This window comes from Anarhichas minor, unplaced genomic scaffold (assembly GCF_050575085.1).
Source record: "Anarhichas minor isolate MPS153535 unplaced genomic scaffold, ASM5057508v1 ptg000051l, whole genome shotgun sequence".
NCBI lineage: Eukaryota > Metazoa > Chordata > Actinopteri > Perciformes > Anarhichadidae > Anarhichas > Anarhichas minor.
This window is the reverse complement of record NW_027466497.1, coordinates 5,549,752-5,570,908: the sequence shown is the minus strand read 5'-3', so window position 1 is coordinate 5,570,908 and position 21,157 is coordinate 5,549,752.

Here is a 21,157-nt window from a genome sequence, read left to right as displayed (position 1 = left end):
GGATGAGCCGCAGAGACTGATGCTATTACAATAACAACACAGTTCCCCTGCCGGTCGATACTCGCCAATACCTGGTGAAAAAAGAAAGAAGAGGAAAACCTGGAAACTAGTGGGCCAGGGGTGATACAATAATGAGGTCACAACCTCATACATATTGTACATAGTTAGTCAGGCAGTTGCTTTTTCAAATTGAAATTTCTTACAATTCACTTGCAGTATTTCCGTGACCCCGTGTGTACGGGTCTGCCCTGCAGCCTATGTGCGGCTCCTGGGGGTTAAGACGAAGTTTGACAGCATCTGTTTGTTTTTTTGTTGTTGTTTTTGGGGTGGCCGTGATAAGGTATAAGCCTAAGCCTGCATGGTGTTTTATGAGAATTATTGATTGCGAGGCGCGCACTGATAAGCTGAGGCGAGGCAGCGTTGAATGAAGCAGGATATAGTGGCGACCCAGGGGGAATCACAACACACTCCGGCCTGATCTCTTGCAAAGCCGCTTGGAACGCGACGCCGTCCTCCCTGATGAATGTACTCTCTCCTCTTCTGCCTCCCTCCGACTCCTCTGCTCTCTCTCTCTCACTCTGTTTTCTGGGCCTGATGAATGCGGAGCGAATCAATAAATCTATTCCCCTGCTGGAAACCTGATAAAATTTACAAGGACAAGCTTAATAAATTACTAATGGGGTGGCCAATTAGTTTGTGTGCTTGTCTGTGCAGGAGTGTGTATATGCTAGAGTGTGTCTGTCTGTGTGTGTCAGCGCCTGTGTTTGAGTTTAAATTCCTGCCTGGTCATTTGTATGCGTGTGTGTGTGTGTGTATGTGTGTGTGTGTGTGTGTGTGTCCTCGGCCCTTTGCTAACTCAACACAACGAGGTTGGCAGTAAGCCCACAGACACCGTTTCTCAGTCCACACTGTAACCTTACAGTCGCTGCAGCACTTTGCTTCGTGATTTATCAACTTTTCTTCTTAATTTCACGAGTTTATCTCACTTATTCAAGTTTATCTAATTTAAAATGTAATTTACACAGCATTTACATCTTAAAGGTGCAGAAAGTACAGAATTTAGAGCATGTATTTTGCCTCCACGTGGCTCTTAACATGCAAACTGCTGAGCCGGCGGTTGAACTTCAGAATTCAGAATTGAACTTGCATTCTTTCTAACGGCCATCATCTGGTTGTATAGACGTCTATGAGGAAATGACTCTACGTGTCACTTGATTTATTACCTCAGTAAACATGAGTTTATGGTCTCACAAGACTTTAATTCTGACATTTCGGTTGCTTAAAAATGTCTCATTCAGCTTTAGGTTGTGGATCGCTCCACTCTCTCTTCATTTATTGTTGCAAAAAGCCAGAATGGTGACGGCCAAAAGACAAGATGCTGAACTCAAGGCTACAAAACGTCACAGTAACCAGGTCCGCGTCTTGTACTCTGTGATTAAAATGCACGCTCGGTTACGTACACAAAGAACAGAGATGCTCTGATAGCAACACACACACACACACACACACACACAGAGAGAGAGAGAGAGTGACTTCATTCTCTTCTTACTATATTCATGAGAAGTAAACAGTTGTTTGCTGCTAGATTAATTCTCTGAACCGCATATAGAACCTTTAAATGATTATACACCTGCACGTGGCCTCTCCCATCCCCACAGCAGATTTAAACACCGCAGTCCAAAGAAATGTGGTGTATTTGGGTTTTGTGAAGGAGAGCGAGAGAGAGAGAGAGAGAGAGAGAGGGGGGGGGGGGGGTGAGAGACACCAGTTCTGTGTCTCCTAATGTCTCTCTTCCATTACCCAGCGTAACATCAATGAATCTTTTGAGCATTGCTATCTTCAAAAGGCAACCCAGCTTTCCTCCCTCAGACAAGACTGTAATTATTCTACATTTGCATGATAAGTGCGTCTGCCTGTGTACGCATTTATGTATGTATGTATGAGTGCTTAAACGCACATTAGCCGCAGTCGGGCACGAGTTCTCGTCTTTTATCTCCGGCGTAAAAGACGGGAAGGGGCCTTTTTCTTTTTCTTTTAATGTGGAGTCTGGATCGCTGTCTCTTTGCTCTTCATCTGAGTGTTCATCATTAGCCACTGTCAGCCGGAGAGCTTTGAAGTGGAGTCAGGGGCTCTCTCGCGATGCGGAACAGTTATGACACTTGGGCTCTGTGTTTCTGTGTGTTTGCGTGTGCGTCCGCTTGCATTTCTGTATTTCCCCATCACGCTGTCCTTCCTAAGTTTATTTTTTTACTTATATGTGAAATGTAGCGAGAGTGTTGCTTTGAAAAGAGGCTCTTCATCATTTAACATGCATGTATATTAGCAGTGATGCTGCATGCTTGTTGTTTTGTAAAAGAAAATATATAAATAAATCGAAAAAACAGGCAAGATATGTTTGGAATGTTTTAATAACTCCCCATGCTTCACTGACTCTGGTGATGGGGAGGTGCACAGATAGTAATGGGAGGAAGCAGGAAAAAATGGGGTAAACGAGTGTGGTGAATGGGCGCATGATGCTTCGCCTTGTGAGATGCCCTGCGCGTACAGCATCTATACGACGGCGAGCTTCACGCACAGATAAACACGTACGGAGTCAAGCAGACACAGAAACGTTTTTAGATGCCTACGATCTCCAAAGGCCTCATTAGTTCCTGAATAAGTGTGTGTGCACCGAGGCCTGACTGCATAGTGTATGGGCACACGGCGGCCCATACAGGCAACACTTGATTGGCCTGAAAGCTCGTCTCAGTGGGCAGTCAGGGGCACCGAGTAGCAGTGCCTCGTTTAGCTTATTAATTATACATTATGTTTATTCAGTCATAGTCTGCATCGCGTACCGCAGCTGTTTTGTCCCGTCCGCTTTCTTAAATATAGACGCAGTGTCGTCGACTCCTCTGCTGATGTTGAAATCAGATAAAAGGGATAAAAGAACACAAAACCTTCAGGGGCAACAGTCAAAGGTTTGATGCGAGTGCGGTCCTGTTCCTGAGTTTTATCTTTATTGCTGCTGCTTCCCGGTCAGGTCTCCTCCTTCTTTCGGAAACGAGGTGATTCATATTGTGGTTGGGAGAAGCAGCTACAGAAGTGATGCCCTGGTAGTGATGTGAATGTGTGAAGGCCTGGCAACCCCATGACATCCTCGCTGAGCATAGCGTACCATTTGGGAACACTTTTGACAACTGGAGGCCGTTTATTTTGAATAAATGATGAAAAAGCTATTCACACATTGAGCCTCACGTAGTTAGAATAATGTAAGAGATGTACAATTGATCAAAGGTGCTGTCATTCAACTTGTTTCCAATGCACTTTTACTCTCAGGGATGTTTTTAGAAACAAATGCACAGCTGGATTCCACTACTGAGACGATCTTGAAGCAAATCAGAATTAATCTCGACTCACTGAGAGACTTGTTTTTGCTGTGTTTATAATTAGACTTCTTCTTCTCTTTACCAAAGCCACCAACATTTGGGTGGGGTGGGGTAGGGATATATACAAATAGGCAATATACTGTCTCTCTCTCTCGCTCTCTCGAGTATATTGCCTATTTTTAGGGGGTAGATAAAGGATATTGATATTGATTATAAGCGCAGCAATGTGATGGTAGCTGCTCAAAAAACAATCAAAGCAAATGTTAAGCCAGCTAGAGTTAGTTCAGTTTAGCTTGACTTCATTTGTTTTAAGTTTAATTTCTTAAAACCTTGTATATCATGTAAATAGTTACGTGACGGTGGAAATGTTAATCAGCATTTGGCGTAATCTAGCGATTTCTTTATACCTTTTATTGAAAATTGCAATGTTGTCGGTTTTAATACGTCTCAATACTGAAGATAGAGACACTCTGTTACACTGTGTCTTTAAACGGTCATCTAGCTATTTAGTATTGCACCTCCATAAAGCTGGGTGGGATAGATGAAAAGAAAATATGGCCAAAATCAAAGCAGCATGGAGGCTGAGATACCCTGACTATGTTTCTCTAATATGGGTCAACTCCAAACACAAAGGCTCCTACATTTCCATCCCAGTATTCCTTGGAATTCCATTCACATTGGACGAGTCTGAACAGTGATATGTGTCTAGTGCCAACATCAAGTGCCAGTGCAGGAAGTAGTGTTCCCTTTGAATAGCAGAGCCACATTTAAGGGAGTGGATTGGTGCATCTGAGATTCATGAAAGAGAGTTTGCATTCAGTCAAAGACCTGCACTTCTTTTTATTAACCACCATCTCTCACTAACACTGTTTTGTTGCCTGAACCGTGGTTTGTATCAGCTCCTGTCTGACGATGAGGTTGACATTTCCAATAATTAAACGAATAGCATTTATTTTCTGCTGAGCCATCCACGCCGGGTAAATTCACACTCTAAACCGTCAAGTTTCTTACCTTTTCTCTTATAAATGTGTAGTCTTCAAGCTCAAGCTGAGATAACCTCTGATGATATTATCAGGATGTTTTTCTTTCTTTCTGTACACTTGACAAAGCTCTTCTAGATCCACAGACCTGATGTAACAGTTTGTTCACAGGGACCCGTTGAGTAGGACCCGTACACTGACATTTAAAATCAACAGACCCTTTAAAGATAAACAAAAGCAGCTGAAGGAGTATGCTCCTCCGTGGATATGAAGTGCTCACTCTGCAGGCCTCTGTCGGCAACCAGAAGCCAATGTTACGTAAGACACGCATGTCAGCTTCGTTGTCAGCAGTTAGCGGTGGAAATGAGGTGAGAGTGAGCGCAGCTGAAAGCATGGAGGGCAAGACATTACATCAGATCAATAATAAAGATCCCCGCAGTCTAAATGAGACCGCCCCGCCCATCACCCCATAACGGACAGCCTTAATAACTGCCCTAATAACAGGAGAGCAGATTAATAAAGCATACCCTAAATGATTACCTCCATCATTAATCCGTCCTATGGCTATTTAAAGCTGCACGTATTAACTATTTGGACAGGAGGTTTTCACGTGTTAATGGCCAGATTGAACACACTGAGGGCTTGGAAGTACATTAGAGGATCACATGATTTGATTAATGCCATTCACAGGAATAGAAACAATTCACGCCGGCAGGTCGACGTCGTGCACCTGACGAAAGAAAGAAAACGAAAGAGGAAAAAAAAAAGTTCAACTGAGAAATGAAATATTTGCACAGTGGAACCTGCGTAATCCCCTCGCTGCGGATCTGATATGAAGCACGGCCTCTCATTAGCCGTGTTTGGACCAGATTGCATCGGGTCCACTGATTCATTTGGGAAATCCATCTATATATTGCGTACACCCTCCCCATGGCTGTGCTGGAGGCTCAGCCTGTTAGAGTGTGGATGATGACAGAGCTGATTCAGACTTAATAAATAATAGAGGGTTACTGGAGGTATCACCCGATGAATATTACATCCCCATTGCTGTCGCACGCACGTCTGTCTGTCTGTCTGTCTGTCTGTCTGTCTGTCTGTCTGTCTGTCTGTCTGTCTGTCTGTCTGTCTGTCTGTTTGACTAAGACACTACCTGGCCTGATGCCAGCTGTATCCAGTGGAAATATCCAGCTCAGCTCCATGTTGACAGCTGGTGGGGTTGGAGGCACTCTGCATCTGAAAACACCCACAGTGTCAGCCAGCAAATGCGAGACAATTACCTCTCGACTGCGCCACTGAAACTTGTTCCAAAAAAAAAAAAGGTAACGTCCCGCCCATCTGACACGCACCGCGGGTGGATTCAGTGCCAGCTGGAGTGCAGAGAGTTGAAGAAGGAAGTATTGGGGGGGGGCACAGTTTCGAAGACGGAGAATAAATTATCACCTTCAACAGATTATTACTGGGGAAGGTGTTTGGGAGCGTGTCACCGTGCTCCGAGGAGCGTGTATGGGCTTGCACCTTTATATTTCCCTCTTGACTTCCAATCAGGATGTCTTTGTAAACATGATACAACTTCTTATGTTGCCAGAGCTGATCATAAATGGCATAAGACTCGCTATTAATGTGCACGAGCACAGGCAGGCTCGGTCCTGCATGCGACACCTGCTGATATTTAAGTCGACCGAGCAAAAGTGGAAAAACAGAAAGCCAAAATGAAATGTTGTTGTTCATATCGGTAAAAAAAAAACGTTTTTTAATGGTTTCAAGATGTTTTTATTTGACATCAAGTCGAGTGTGACTTGTCGCCATCTGTCAAAGGCTTTTTTTCGGGATAACAGGATGTTTCTGGCAACATAGAGTGAGAAGATATGTCATGAGGTGATGCATCTTCTTATGTCGCCAAAGTAATGGTGGATATCAGTAACTTACACCAATCTTAACGTACACCAGAAAAAGCAAGTTTATTCGTGCTCCTGCTGATATTTACTTTAACAGAACAAAACGAGCCAAACGGAAGAATCCAATGAATATTTCCACAAATACAGGTTCACGCCACATTCAAAAGCGGTAGAATATGAAGCATCGAAATGAGGTATCAGCGGTGTCTGTACCAGTCGAAAACATTCCGAAACTGTTTGATTTAATTGGATATTTGACTATATTTCAAGTCGCCAATTTTATGTTTCTGTCACACAACGTTGAATGTGGCATGTCACCATCTGTCAAATGCTTTGCAGGGATAACAGTCTGGTTTGGCATCAAAAATAGGAAATATATATGTATACGTATTCCCAATCACACACATCTTTGATGCATGCAGAAACAGGCCTGCATCTTTTACTAAGTGATAAACTTTTTTGTACATTTACTCCGTATTATTTGGTGTTAGAGAAAGCGATAACCAAGTCTCTGGATTGTTATAGATGAATACAGATATGCAGTATTAACTGATTATTTTTGCTCATAACGGAGTTTCAGTGTCAAACAGACTTGGTAAATTGTTATCTCTAAAACCTCTCTAAAAGTCTGAATGCGTATCGCTGTGTGTACAGATCACTGAATCACTGCAACATGTCTTTGCAAGCGCCGTATTCTAACATTACCCCGGTGAGCAGCACTGCTACATAACTGCTAATTACTTCACCGCTGCATTGTATGGCAGTCATGGAAAGTGGGAATACAGGAAGAAAAAGAAATGCAATTTCTCTCCTTTTATTGATTAATTCTCCTTAATCTGTGTTGTGTTTGTCAGCGTTACAGTATTACTGTAGCATACTGTATATAAGATGATTCAACTTGCAAGTGATTGAAATATCTAAGCTGTGAGCTGATGCAGTAAATCATCATTTTATCATCACCTTGTACGAATGTATTTACTGTAGTGTAAAGTCAGACTCCAGATTTATCTATATTTACATTAAAACAACACATTCTGTAAACATTATGAATGTTTCCAACATGTATTCTTCTGACGTTTCAAAGGCCAACTTCATAGATTTTACATTTTTTTCCGTATTACTGTTTGTGTAATCTTGAAGAAAAAACACCAAGACTTGCAGTTTTTGATGATAATTCGTTTTTGTAGTCCTTCCAGTGATAAACATGTACATTATTGTGAGGATCTGGAAAAAAATAAATATTGCCTTGTTGATCATTTTGTGTTTTCTGTATGTAAGTTTTGATCCACAATGTTGTGATCTATATTCAGTGCTCGTCTCTCCCGCTCTTATAATATCTGGGTGCCAATCAAGTGTGTCTGTGTGTGTGTGTGTGTGTGTGTATGTGTTTTTGATTGTGCCAGCATGTGTCAACACTGCACCAGCCGGTGTGTGTGTGTGTGTGTGTGTGTGTGTGTGAATGGGAGAAGCATTTGTTTTGTTGAAAAAGGTAGAGGCAGAGAGAGGAAAGAGTGAGGAACCCAATCAGCCAATCAGGAAGCAGATTAGCAGGCTGGGTAGTCTGCGGGGGGTGAGGTAGAGCTGTTACTACAGGAGAAGGGACTTTTTTTTCCTTTTTTTTTGGCTAGCAACACACCGACCAATCACAATCCCCGAAACAGACCAAAACAACTTCATACGCCAATGACCCTGTCTGGGTGTGTGTTTGTGTGGGTGTATGGGTGTGGGTAAAGGGTGAAAAATAAGACCAGGCAAAAACTGCTAGCTCCAGGGCTATTTGGCAGGTGCCCAAAATGTGTGTGTGTGTGTGTGTGTGTGTTGAAGTCAGTCTCTAAAGGAGATGGGCAGAGGGCGCACAAACTTCTCTTTTAATTTGACATGGTTCACCGTTTTGGCATGCGCTAGCTGCCTCTCAGAGTGTGTGTGTTTGTGCCTGTGTGTGTGGATACGCACATATGGACTTTGGTTGCGTGTGCATCTTTGTGTGTGTGTGTGTGTGTGTGTGTGTGTGTGTGTGTGTGTGTATTTTTTGGGTGAGTGACAGCTCTGACCTTTTCAGTATGCCTGTTAAACCTGAGCTCTTGTCCCAGTGCAGACGTGCTTGTGTCAACTCCAGCACTCCTACATGAAGGTCAAACTCTCTCCTGTTGGAGTATTGGCACACACACACACACACACACACACACACACACACACACACACACACAGTGTTTCCTGTCATGTTGTTCCCATCTTCTCTATAAATAATGTGCTCACTGCCCCCACTAGCATGTCCAGGCAATTATCACATCATACTGATGCATGTTCTCTGCTGCCCACCAGGCAATAATTGTAGATTTAGTCAGTCTCAACGTTATTTTTTCCTTTTTCGTGGCAGCAATTTTCTGGTCTTGTTACCGTGGTCACCATCATAGCTGCTGCCATAGGTTGAATCCCTGGCAGGGGAGCAGCGTTGATCGGTGAGATTACGGCGCTCATTAGGGAGGTAAACTGCATGTTGTCTGATGGATAAAGTGACGAGTCTTTCGAATCCCCGTGGCTGACGAGACTAAATGAGATCATTTATTTGTATGAATGATGCAATCTTAGTGATGTTGCAGCTGCTAAACAGCCATTTGTAAGTAGTCCTTAAAAGGTAATTGAAAGTCTGACATTATTATATGAGGTTACTAGCTGCAGCAGATAGTTGTTACTTTTGTTTTACTCAATGGGCCGGATTTGGATGCACATCACTTTACAGTTGTGTTGTTGAGATCAAAATGAAAGCTGAATTCTGAGATGAGTGCGGTCCGATTAAGAGCCCCATCCAGAGCCTTATATCTCCATCCAGAGCCTTATACCTTCATCCAGAGCCTTATATCTTCCTCCTCTCTGTAATCAAAAAGCTGCACTGTTGCACTGGCTAACAGGTTCATAGCCATTAAGTTTATTTCCCTTCAATCCCACATACACAATACCCAAAATACCCTATCTACTACTATTTGAGTAATGTTTGCTAATAACTACAGTGCCCAGCTGTCTCTTTTTAACAACAAATCTATTGCTCAGAGGTAGAGCGGCTCGTCCTCTAATCACAAGGTTGTCAGTTCGATCCCCGGCTCCTCCAGGATACGATCATGATGGGCAGGTGGCACCTTGCATGGCAGCCTCTGCCACCAGTGTGTTAATGTGAGCGTGAAAGGGTGAACGTTGTCATTTTTGGAAATACGCTTGTTTTGCCTCTTAAATCCTGTTAGTTTAATCCGTACAAACCGTTTAAAAACAAGACACTGTAGTTTTATGGGCGGTACGTGCTGGACTCACTGTACACAGCATCACAAAGAGGGTAGTAAGGTCAGAATGTATTGGAAAAACAGATTAATGGGTCTTTTCATTCAAAAGATCCAGGAAAATATAAAATAAGTTTTTAAAAATATATTTTACAGAACATAACAGAAATGAAGCATGAGGGAGATTAAAATGAAAGAGGTCAAAAATATCGAAGAACTCCAACACAAGGTATGAAAACACAGAAGAACTAGAATAAAACAGCCGCAAGGTGAAAACTTTACAAAGCCACGCATCTTCACGAGTCATATAAAAGATATATCGCTCGGGTGCTGCTCTCTGAAGCAGCTCCGTGGACCAGAGTGATGGATGAATTATAGAGTGTGTGTGTGTGTGTGCTTGTGTGTACCCATTTTGACTTTGAGTATAAATGTTTTTGTGAGCCTGTGAATGAATGTGGACCCATCTCAGACTCGCTTGATACTGTATGAATGTAGCAGTGGGTTTAAAAGCATGCGCTTACATGTACTTGTTTACGTCTATACATGCATATAATATGTGCCTGTGTGTCTTTCTATCAGTGTGTGTGTGTGTGTTTGTCTCCCCTATGCGATCATCACACAGGGGAGATGCTTACAGTCCATTTGTCTGCGAGCACACTGACCATTAGCTGGCCACGATACATAATGTATAGCGGTGACCTTTCTGCACACTACCCGTAGGCCAATAAGCCATTGTTTGGTGTTGTATTGATTTTTTACCCCCGTCATAGATGGAGACGGTGATTTGAGGGGAGAGAGACTGAGTGCCGCTGTGTCTGGTGAAAGGAGAGAGGCGGGCAGAAGCAATGGAGTGTAAAGAATTGAAAAGGCTCGCCGTGGAGAAGGACACATACCTGTAACCCCCCCCCCCCCCCCCCCCTCCCTCCTTTTCTTTTTTTTTATTCTCAGCGGAGCGACTGCTTGGAGGCCCGGCCCCCCCGCGTGACAGACAGGTTCGCGTTTAATAGTGTTGCATGTTGTGGACCGTACAAGTGCCACCTACACACAGCCCATTAGACAGAGTGTCGAGCGCGAGGCTGCATGGTAAACAATTTAAGTCCCCGAAAGATTTCCAACATTCATCCAGCGCGACTCGGTGGAAGAAAAAAAAAAGGCACACGTTGGGGGGGGGGGGAAAGGTGGAGGTCGTGAGGGCTTCCATTTGCACATCTTCCCTATAATCTGCCAGCAATGTTCTTTATATCTCTCCTGCTCCAGCTGACAACTAAAGTGGAGATACACCCAGGAGGAAAATGGGCTGAGAAAAATGTTTTGGTGTCCTACAGTGATGGATCTTTAGGCTGCCTGGCAGGGATTTGAATCCGACATCACTTTGTTGGCACCCGGAAGGCCAGTTCTTGATCAGGAAGAGGACTGGAACTTTGAAAAAGGCCCATTGCTCTGACGCTCGCTTACAATGCTAAAAAACAAATCACACTGATTGTTGATGTCGTCTAGCAGAGAGAGGGAGACAGCGTGTTAATCTTACTGGACTCGGTACATCCTCTCGGCCCATAACAGCGCTACATGAGTTGCTCGTCTAGTGTTTGTTTTTTGAGACGTTTATTTTCACAATCCTAGACTTGGACCTTCACCTCTATTATTGTATTGTTTTTGGCCACTTGAGGTCAGTACAACAAGCTGTTGATACTCCAGTCACATATTACCACGTAATGCATGCAGGTGAGCAAATCCGACAGATACAGAGCAACATTTGCTTTCATTTTGTGTTATAATTCCAGTCCAACATTCACTTTTCTTTCGCTAAATGCTCCGCCAGGTTCACTAATTCGCTAATGTTCGCTAATGTTTCATGTCTGCAGTTTGGTGCTGGCAGGTAGTGTAGGTTCTTTAATTTTGTTTTGTTTTTTAGCTTTTTCACTGAAAACTCCAGGACATTATTGATAAAGGTTAAAAATGTACAGGGTTTGTTTTGCTGCCTTCTAGTGCTGTTGGAAGTATTAAAATCACAAGCTGGGAACACATGATCGCCTTCGCAATGTAGCAACTATTACAGGAAGGTGAAAATCCTCATATGTGTCACTATTTAGATGTTATTTCTCACCAAATGACCACCGTTACCGCTGATTACATCAGTCAAACTGCTAAGAAACAACAAACAAACAAACAAACATAACCCCTTGCAGGTATTTATGAATATGTGTGATAGTTTTGTTTCATGAATTAACGTGAAGTAAAATGTTATGGCTTGTAAAGCCATTGTGATTGAGGGAGAGAAATGTGAAGCGGTAATGCCGACACTAATGCAGCGCTGATCACTCGGTTAACAGAGGGAGGAAGAGGGGGGGGGGGGGGGGGAGCGTGCTGAGGGAAGAAAATAAGTGGCGTCCCACAGAGCTTTCTAATTCCTCCAGGAGATTGACACCTGAATGTGCTTTCATGCAGAAAACTGCTGGGTGGCAACACCCCGCCATGCACCCCCCACCCCCACCACTAGCTTTTTCTTCTCCCCCTTTTCCTCTCCATCCCTTCTGTCCCTCGTACACTCCTGCTCACCTTGCCATGTGACTAGGCATACAATCTCCATCTTAATGAGACATTGACTCCAATATTGACTTTTAAAATGTTTATTTGCGCAGCAGTATTTCCACACTTTTGCTTGAAGTGCGTTTGAATGCATCACAAGTAGATTGCGAGCCCATTAAAAGCACGGAGAAACTGGCAGGGAAAATGACATCTGAGTTCATTTCATGTCGTTAATTATTCAACTTGCCCCGTCAAGTGTTCAAGCCTCTAATTTTTACCACATTATGTTTATTAAATCATGATGTGATTATGGTAATCATAAGGTAAGCACTGTGGTTGTCATGCACTTTTGACACCTTTTTAGGAGAAAATGTAGTGGGGAGAAATGTTTCACTATTCTGAAAAAAGCAGCAGATCACTCCAAAGTTCATTGGAGACTATTTCGATGTCTCCAATGAAGCAAGAGGGTCTTGGCGTCCACCTTTGCAAACAGCCAGGGGGCTCTTTTCTTCCAGGGCATCCGCTGATTGTGTCGCCGGTTCTGTGGCGGTCGTTCCGTTGTTGCCTTCCTCCTCATCCCTCTCGTCTTCTGAACTGTCCAGTCTGTGTGTGGTGGTCCCACATTCAGCAGAGCCAGCCAGCACAGAAAGTTGATTCCAGTTGTCCAAAGCAGTTTTTTGTTCCTTTGTGCAAAAAGAAAAAGAAACTAGCTAGGCTAATTGCAGCAGCACATTTTTTCTATTCAATATCATAAAGATAATATTGACTCATACATGTAGCTTCTTCATAGGGTTGCGCGGCCTCAACATTTCACTGCGTACCATGGTGGCTTTGTGGAGAAGTGCAGCCACACTGCCATTCATGAGAGATTATGGTGTGTAGATCTTTTAGTGTATTTATACCACCTTAACATAAAGAATACTCATTACATTGAAAAATGCATTATATGATTTTACTGCTTTCATGGGAGCTCAGACCCCCCTGACCTTTCTGTCACACACGTTCTACCTGTCACCTTGTCTTTGTTGTTTCATCATCTTCCTCCCTTGAAATATTTTTGATCATTCCTGTCCTTCTGCTATTTCCTCGATTTGTTCTCATTCATCTTTTGTCTCCATTGAAGGTGGGCGAGGAGGGAGGGAGGGATGGATGGTTTGGGGACAGAAGAGCTTCACAGCAGGCCTCCATTCCATTCATCAACATCAGGATTTCACAGCGCGATGCCTTAAAAGCCAACTCGGAAACCTCTCCGCTCCCCCTGCGAACAAAAGCAGAAAGAACACAACTTAAATGCGAAACCATTTCTTTCCTTTTCACGCTGAGTTCACCTTTTCACCAATAGGTACTTTTCGTTGGCGACTACATGAGGTTATTTTCCTTTCAAAAGAAAGGGCAGGTAAAAATAAATAAGAGGAATATTTACCGAGCCTCTCTTTGCGGCCTTGACGCTTTGCTAAAAAGGCTTTTTTAGAAAACATTTATTAATTGTATTCACTCCGTTTTACTTTCTCCCATTTCCCTTTTTGTCTCTATCTGCGCCGTGGCTTTCATGGAGTTTCACCATGACAAGCTGAATCAAGGCTAGAACGCTAAACACCTCTGTATGACATCTATTCAGCCACCTCTGTGAAGCCGTTAACCATAAGATATTCTTCAGCTCTGTGAAGAGTTTGCAGATAGAAACAGCCAAGGGTTTCCATTAACCTTCCTTGATGCACACAGAACCATTGTGTGTGTCTGTGTGTGTGTGTGTGTGTGTGTGTCTGTGTGTGCATGTTGTCATTACTGGGTCCCTTCCACATTTAGCCCTCCATATGGCTTATGTAGATAGCTTTCTTTGGGTCATGTCTTGGCTCGGCTTTAATTAGTGGATTTGCTGCTAATAGATGGAGCTAATTAACAGGGATTGGGGCTCCTGCATGTTTGCCACTGTTCATATCGGTGTGTGTGTGCGCAGCGTGCACGCCCATACGTGTGTGAGCTGACATGCTTCTGTCTGCCCGACGATCGAGACAACGGATGCTGTCACCTTGGTAACCATGTAAAATGGATTCCAGGGGTGGAATCAGCCCGAGCCAATTAGACATAGACATGCTATGGAGATGGCAGGGCGCACACAGATACACACTCGGAGTCTGTGTCTCTCTCTCTCTCTCTCTCTCTCTCTCTCTCTCCATGGCACACACACACACACACACACACACGTAGGCAGTCAGACAGCGTCTTGCCCCAGGCAGTGTGGATACGACCATCATAATCACATCATCCCCCCGTGATAACAATAACTCTGCTCAGGGATGCAAATAATCTCTGTGTCCACATATCTTATTATTTCAATCAATAATAAAGAAGCACCTCAACCCACACACACACACACATACAAATAACACCCCTGTCACCCTAATGAGAAAGTATAGCCTATTACCATGGTGTGTGTGTGTGTGTGTGTGTGTGTGTGTGTGTGTGTGTGTGTGTGTGTGTGTGTGTGTGTGTGTGTGTGTGTGTGTGTGTGTGTGTGTGTGTGTGTGTGTGTGTGTGTGTGTGTGTGCAGCTGTGTCCCCTTCTTTAAAAAGCGAGGAGATAAAAACGGAGCAAAGGGCTCACGGGGCGTAAAAACTAATTTACTTTCAAAAAAAGTAATTTTGCCGGCTGAGTTTCTCTTTTTTTCTCCCCCCACCCCCCCTCCCGCCGTCAAGTAGCCCCGCTCTTTATCCAAAGCACAGTGATTGAGAAACGGGCCAAATGTGCAGGGAAGGAATGAACACATGCTCCGGTTTGATCTGCCTCGCGTGGCTTTTCCCAAAAGCAAACCAGTGACCCATAAGCATTCCCGTTGCTCTCAGCCCGTCCTGATGAAATGGCCACAATATTACTGCTGACTTTGTGATAACACTGTGTTACTTATGTCAAACACACACACACACACTCCCACCACCCTCCCTCAGTTTAAATGTGTGTTTGTGGACGAGTGGGTAGGGTAGGCTGACGCACTCGCAAGTGTCGATAAGTGACTGTGACTGTGTTTGTGGGATGTGTGTGTCTGTGTACGCTGATAAGTGTTGATAAGTGAGAGTGCGTGTGGATGATTGCTGATTTGTGGCAGGGTGTCTATTGTTAATGAAATCCTTTGTGCCCCTCTGATTGGCTCATCAATCAAACAGCAGTTCGCATATTACCCATAACCCCTTTCTCCTCTCTCCAGGTGGCGGATTACAACATGACACATGCACATGTGTACACACTGGGACACAAACATGTGATGGAAGGAACAAACCTAGTAATTTTCACACACACACACACACACAAATACTATATACACACACATGTACACTCTCACAAACTCACAAACTAGAGTGCAGATCACTGCAACGACCACTGCCGATTTGTGTGATTGAATGAATACCCCCCCCCCCCCCGTCTATACACCAATGGGCTGGGCTGTACGGCGTCGTAAAACACACTTATTTTAAAACAAGCGCCGATGTATGCAGGCAATGGTCTCGAAGATGCCCTACACTTCATACAATCTTGCCAAAAAACTCACCAAGCTGTCTGCCCCCGTAGCAGTGGCTGAGTTGCACAATGTGCAGCAGTGTGTGTGTACTGGTAGTTACGTTAGCTGTTATCCAAACACACTGTCTATTCTGTTAGCTCTTAGCCAAAAACACTGCAAACTGTTTTCCGGTGCTGTGAATCTGACCACAGAGATGCACTCAGCTGTGTTATCACTAGCGGCCCTGAACCGGCGGGGGCCGGTTAAGAGTAGTGACCACCGTATCACTGTAACCACAAGAGGTCCTTGAGCAGGCAGCCATAACTGGGCATCCAAAATATTATGCAGTTTGCTGAAGCACAATGCTCGATTAGTCGTGGACAGACACAATGATGCACATAGTCACACTCTCTCTCTCTCTCACACACACTTACACACAGTCTCCCACAGACATAAATAGGCATGTGCGAAAACAAAACACACACTCACACACACACACACATCATTGTATTTACACATTCTGTACATAAACACCCTCCAGTCTTGCTAAAAGCTTTACGTCAGTAGTTTCCCCCCAATGTCCCTGTCATCTCAATATCCATCCACAGAAGGAAGGAGACAATGAGACAGTGAATGCATCATCTGCATTAATTTCTGCTTGATTCAAAGTGTCGTGGCTAAAGAGGGCAAAAGGAGGGGCGGCGGGGGGGGGGGGGGGAGAGGAGGTTGGGGTGAAGGAGGGAAAGGGAGGAGAAGAGGTAGATAGACAGGAATAATTGAGGGGGATGGGGAGATGTGAGGAAGAGGGGGAGGCCTTGGGGGAAACCCCGCCGCTGCTGGCCCCGGGGCTAGGATAGATACACACACACTCGCATATCCTCCGAGATAAGAAACAACAGACAAACACGAGTGCACATAATCACATTCACACATATGCACGCTCATGCAGAAACATCACAGACACAACGAGGTAAACGTCCCATACAATGGTCGTGAAATCCAATGAGGATGCAGCCGAGGCCCAGCAGTAGTACAGTATACAAATGAATGTTCATATTGTATTACAGGCCTGGAGGCAGAAGAAAAGGCAAGAAAGAATTGGAAGCATGTTCCAATCAGACTCTCAGGACAATCAACTCCTTGAGGTTTTGTATCAAAAAGGTGGGGACAAACATAAATACTTGGGGAAATGCCCTAATGTGGGGTGATAATAATCACCCCACACATTAATCAATAATCAATTAATTTTTTATGTATGTATACAAGGGAACATGTCCATACTGGAAACCTATTCGTCCATGTTCCGTGTTCTGAGTTTCGGTAGATGAGGGAAGGAGTGAGAGGAAAAGGTGAAATATTTTGTGTTGCATTTGATGTCACGCTGCAGTGAAATGGAACATTTCATAGGACTGGAGGGACAGAAGGGATTATTCAAAAATGTGAAGGTGTTATTGGTATGAATTTTCAAGTACATCTGCTGATATGTGATGTAACAACTATACGAAAAGCATCATGTCTTCCAAGCAGTAAGGTAAAGTATTGAAGTTTCAAGGTACAAACACGGAGGAAAATTAGATTTTTGGCGTGAAATGTTCAGTGTTAGGATCCGAAAATGAGACGACAAGGTGCAAAATTCATTTTCACTTCATTTTCTCTTCGACCCGTCTATAGCAAGAAGCAGACAGGCGTCTTATTCCTTCCCCCGTCTTGCCGTCCTCCCCTCTCGTCCAACCTCTTGTTCCACATCTCCACTTTTTCGTCTCAACAGCCTGTCAGCTCTGGGACACAGTTATGACTCATCTGTCTGTCACATTGAAGACGCCAGACCAACAGACAGCCAGAGAGTCCGTCTTTATCTCCGGAGAGTGAATCACAATTTGATGCTGGGCGCCTCGTCCAAAACCAGGCAATCTGTGCTGTCTGCACCCCCGTCCCTCGACAGTTGGCAGTTTGCTGATTTCAGATACTTTATTGTAGAGCTGATCAATATGATGATGATTGGCGGTGGGAAGAACTTTTTCTTGAACTGATTGTACATTAATGTAGCAGTTTGATCCCTTTCTATAAACTTATTTTTATTGAAGGTATCATTTAAGAGTAGCTTTCCTTCATGATGGTGTAAACACTGTTTCAGAAGTGTTTGGTGTTTGTTTTTGGTTAGAAATGTTGTTAAAAGAAAAGAGAAGTTTGAGTTTTATTTAGGACTGCAGCCCATAAGTTGTGTCTAGTGGATGTGAGTTTTCGGTTGCAACCATAAACTGTATAAAAGAATCCCCATGACGTCACCCGTTGGTTTGTGAGTTCGGCATTTTGTCCTTCGCCATCTTGGTTTTTAGATGTTGCCATCTTGGCTTTTTGCAACCAGAAGTGACAGAAGAGGGTGGCGCTGAATGGTGAAAAATACTTTGTTTAGGCGACCAAAACCGTTTAATGGGCTGAAAACACACTTCATTAAAGTTTAATGAAGGAAACAAGGACAACGCCGTGGTAGAGACCTGTCAATCACAAGGTAGCCCTGCCCTAAAGCATACCCTGCTTTATGGTCTGTTTGACTCTAAATGGACCATAATTTACTAAATAAACATCATGCTGTATTGAAGAAGACTTGAAACTAGAGATTGAGACCATAAACTCATGTTTACAATGTTTACTGAGGTAATAAATCAAGAGAGAAGTAGAGTCATTTTCTCATAGACTTCTATACAATCAGACTTCTTTTTGCAACCAGAGGAGTCGCCCCCTGTTGGTCAGTAGAGAGAAAGCAAGTTTAAGGCACTTCTGCTTTGGCTTTGCTTTTTACAGCTGCAGGTTGCCACCTGGTTCCAACTGACAACATTGGTACTGTAATTAAAAAATAGTTTGTAATACCACTTGAGTTCTAACTGATACACAAACCATTACAAACCAATATTACACAAACGACAGAGGCCTATACTTGAACACACAAACACTTGAACTAAAACAATAAACTTCCTCTGTGTTTCAGTGTGGCCAACACATCCAAAATGGACAGAATTCAAATGGCACTACGTGTGAATTCTAGACCTATATGGATGCTGATATATGTGGTAGAAATGGCCAATTATTATGCACGTAAAATGATGGAAATGCTATTTTTCAGTCACCACCACAGCACAAGGTTCATGCTCTTTAAATGAAAGGCGAGCACTTGTCTTGACATTGGCCATAGCACACAGCGGTTCAGGTTGAAGTATTACACATAATCCACCTCTTCTACTCTCGGGGATTCAACTCATGAGTGTGGTTTTATACGGCATCTCCCGTGATCCTTTGCCAAAGCGGCACGGTGACGAACGCCAGCTGTCGGGGGTCAGTTTAGAACCCGCTCTTTTGAAGCTGTGTTGAGAAAATACGAAGTATGTGGATCTGTGTGAAGGTTGCATGAGTGTGTGTGCTCTGCTTTGTGTGTGTGTGTGTGTGTGTGTGTGTGTGTGTGTGTGTGTGTGTGTGTGTGTGTGTGTGTGTGTGTGTGTGTGTGTGTGTGTGTGTGTGTGTGTGTGTGAGAGAGAGATGGCCTTCGGCGAACACTGTGAGGTTTTCCAACCCACGCTGAGGCGACTCTGGTTGGACCGGCGAGGCTCAGTGTGACCTGCCAAAACACACAGCAGCCACACCAACGGTGAACTCTGGATGGTCGGGGGACAGAGGGAGGGATGGATGGAGGGATTAGTGTCGGAGAAGAGAGGGAGAGGTGGAAAGTGAGGTATGAGAGGAGTGAGGGGAAGACAGGAGGAGGGCAGAAGAAATCCATCATGGTCACAGAATGTGCACGCACAGTCAGCCGTGACGTGCGTGTGTGCTCAGTAATGACAGAGTGACTGATGTAGTTCTGGTCTCAATAGGTATAAACCCTGTACTTAAGAACCCATTTAAGCTTGTAAAACCAGTCACCCATAAAACTTTAGCCTCTCGATGTGTATGTGTGTGTGCGCGTGCACTATTTGTCCTCTGATTGCGTGAGACGGTCATTGTGACTTTGCTCATTAACTTTGATTGCAAGGGCGAGTGGCGGGCGTTGGTCGAAAAAACAACAACAACAGGTTGGCTGTGTCGCGAACCTTGCAATTCGTGGGAGGTGAGAGGGAGCGAGGAAATAGTGAGTGGAATACAGAGAGGAGAAGGAAGGAGGGGAGGAGGCGGTAAATAAGTGCCTTTCAGTCTCAGATGAGCGGGGACTCTGACAGCTCCGAGAGTCCGACGGCTAAATGGCTCACTCAAGACAGAAGAGGTGATGGAGGAAGAATAGCAGGAGAGGAAAAAACAAAACGTGTGAAGTCAGCCGTGTAACTGTTTCTATCACCGACCAGAATGACTCTCATTGTGTTTATTAACACAAAGAGGTGATAGCAGACAGACACTTAATCATTTTCTATGGTTAGAAGAAAAAAAATCTACTTTTAAGTATATAGAGTTTAATTATTCTAAACACAGATGTTTTTTTTTAATTTTCCAAAGCTAACCACGCATGGTTTGCTTTGGATTGTTACCCTCCTGTTGTCACAATGATATGAAAACTTTCTGTAAGCGTATTAAAAGATGCAAAAAGATTAGTTTTTTGGGATACTCGCCAAGTACAGCTGCCAGAATCTACACAACAATAATGTAACTTATTTTTAACTTAAATGTTTATTGTGAGGGATAAGCTACCTCAAGCATGATTCAAATCTGAAATAAATTGAAACCAATGGAAGCCTGGAAGGTAGTGTGTGTATAATATACGACTAGTGGCTTATCCCCACACCCACATTGACTCGGCTTGACTAGGTTTGCTTCAGCGTGTCAGCACAGCAGTGTTTGCACCTCCATTACAGCAGGGCTGCTCTCTCGAAGGTGTGTGTCGCCATGGCTGGGACTAGTGGTCAAAGTGGTGGCTGTAAAATGGTGGATAAACACATTACATTTCCTGTATTCTTCTCAGTAAAAGTCCCCAGTTATTTTAGCTGCTGGTACTTTTCCTCTCTGCAGTATTAAGAGACTTGTTTTTATTGAAGAATAGCTGCTAAAAAACAGCTCAGATAATTTGGTGATGTTTCATTTTCATTACATTTGCACATCCACCATGTACGCAACAGTGGCGTAGTTTGAAAGTACAAACAACTCTTTAATAACTTTAAATTAAGTCATTGTCCTGTTAGCGCCAGAGCTAACTAGCATGCCAACTGCAAACTGAGTTAAGCAGAGCTTCTGTGACAATGATGGTTCACTAACACGCTCCCAGCTGGTTAGCATGTTAGCGGTTAGCTCTGCAGCTTTTCCAACTAGCCCTACGAGTAGTCGCCACATCACCACGCTTTTAGAAACACGTGTTTCATAAAGACGTGCAGATGAATTTCGTTGTGAAACCAGCAAAATCAGCAACACTATCTTTTAACAATATGCATTTATATAATGCTGTTGAATTCTTAGCCAAGTAACTGAAGTCTCCCCACAGTCAATAAAAAGGGTTATTCCACTATGCATCTATAGACATATGTTAGCAATGTGAGTCATTGTTGGAGCCCGTCGACCATCCAGGTGTTAAATATTTATATTTTTCTGAGAAGAGAGCAGTACGGCCAACAGACCTGCTCTTTCCAAAAGCTCATTGACATCTCTGTTCAGCGGT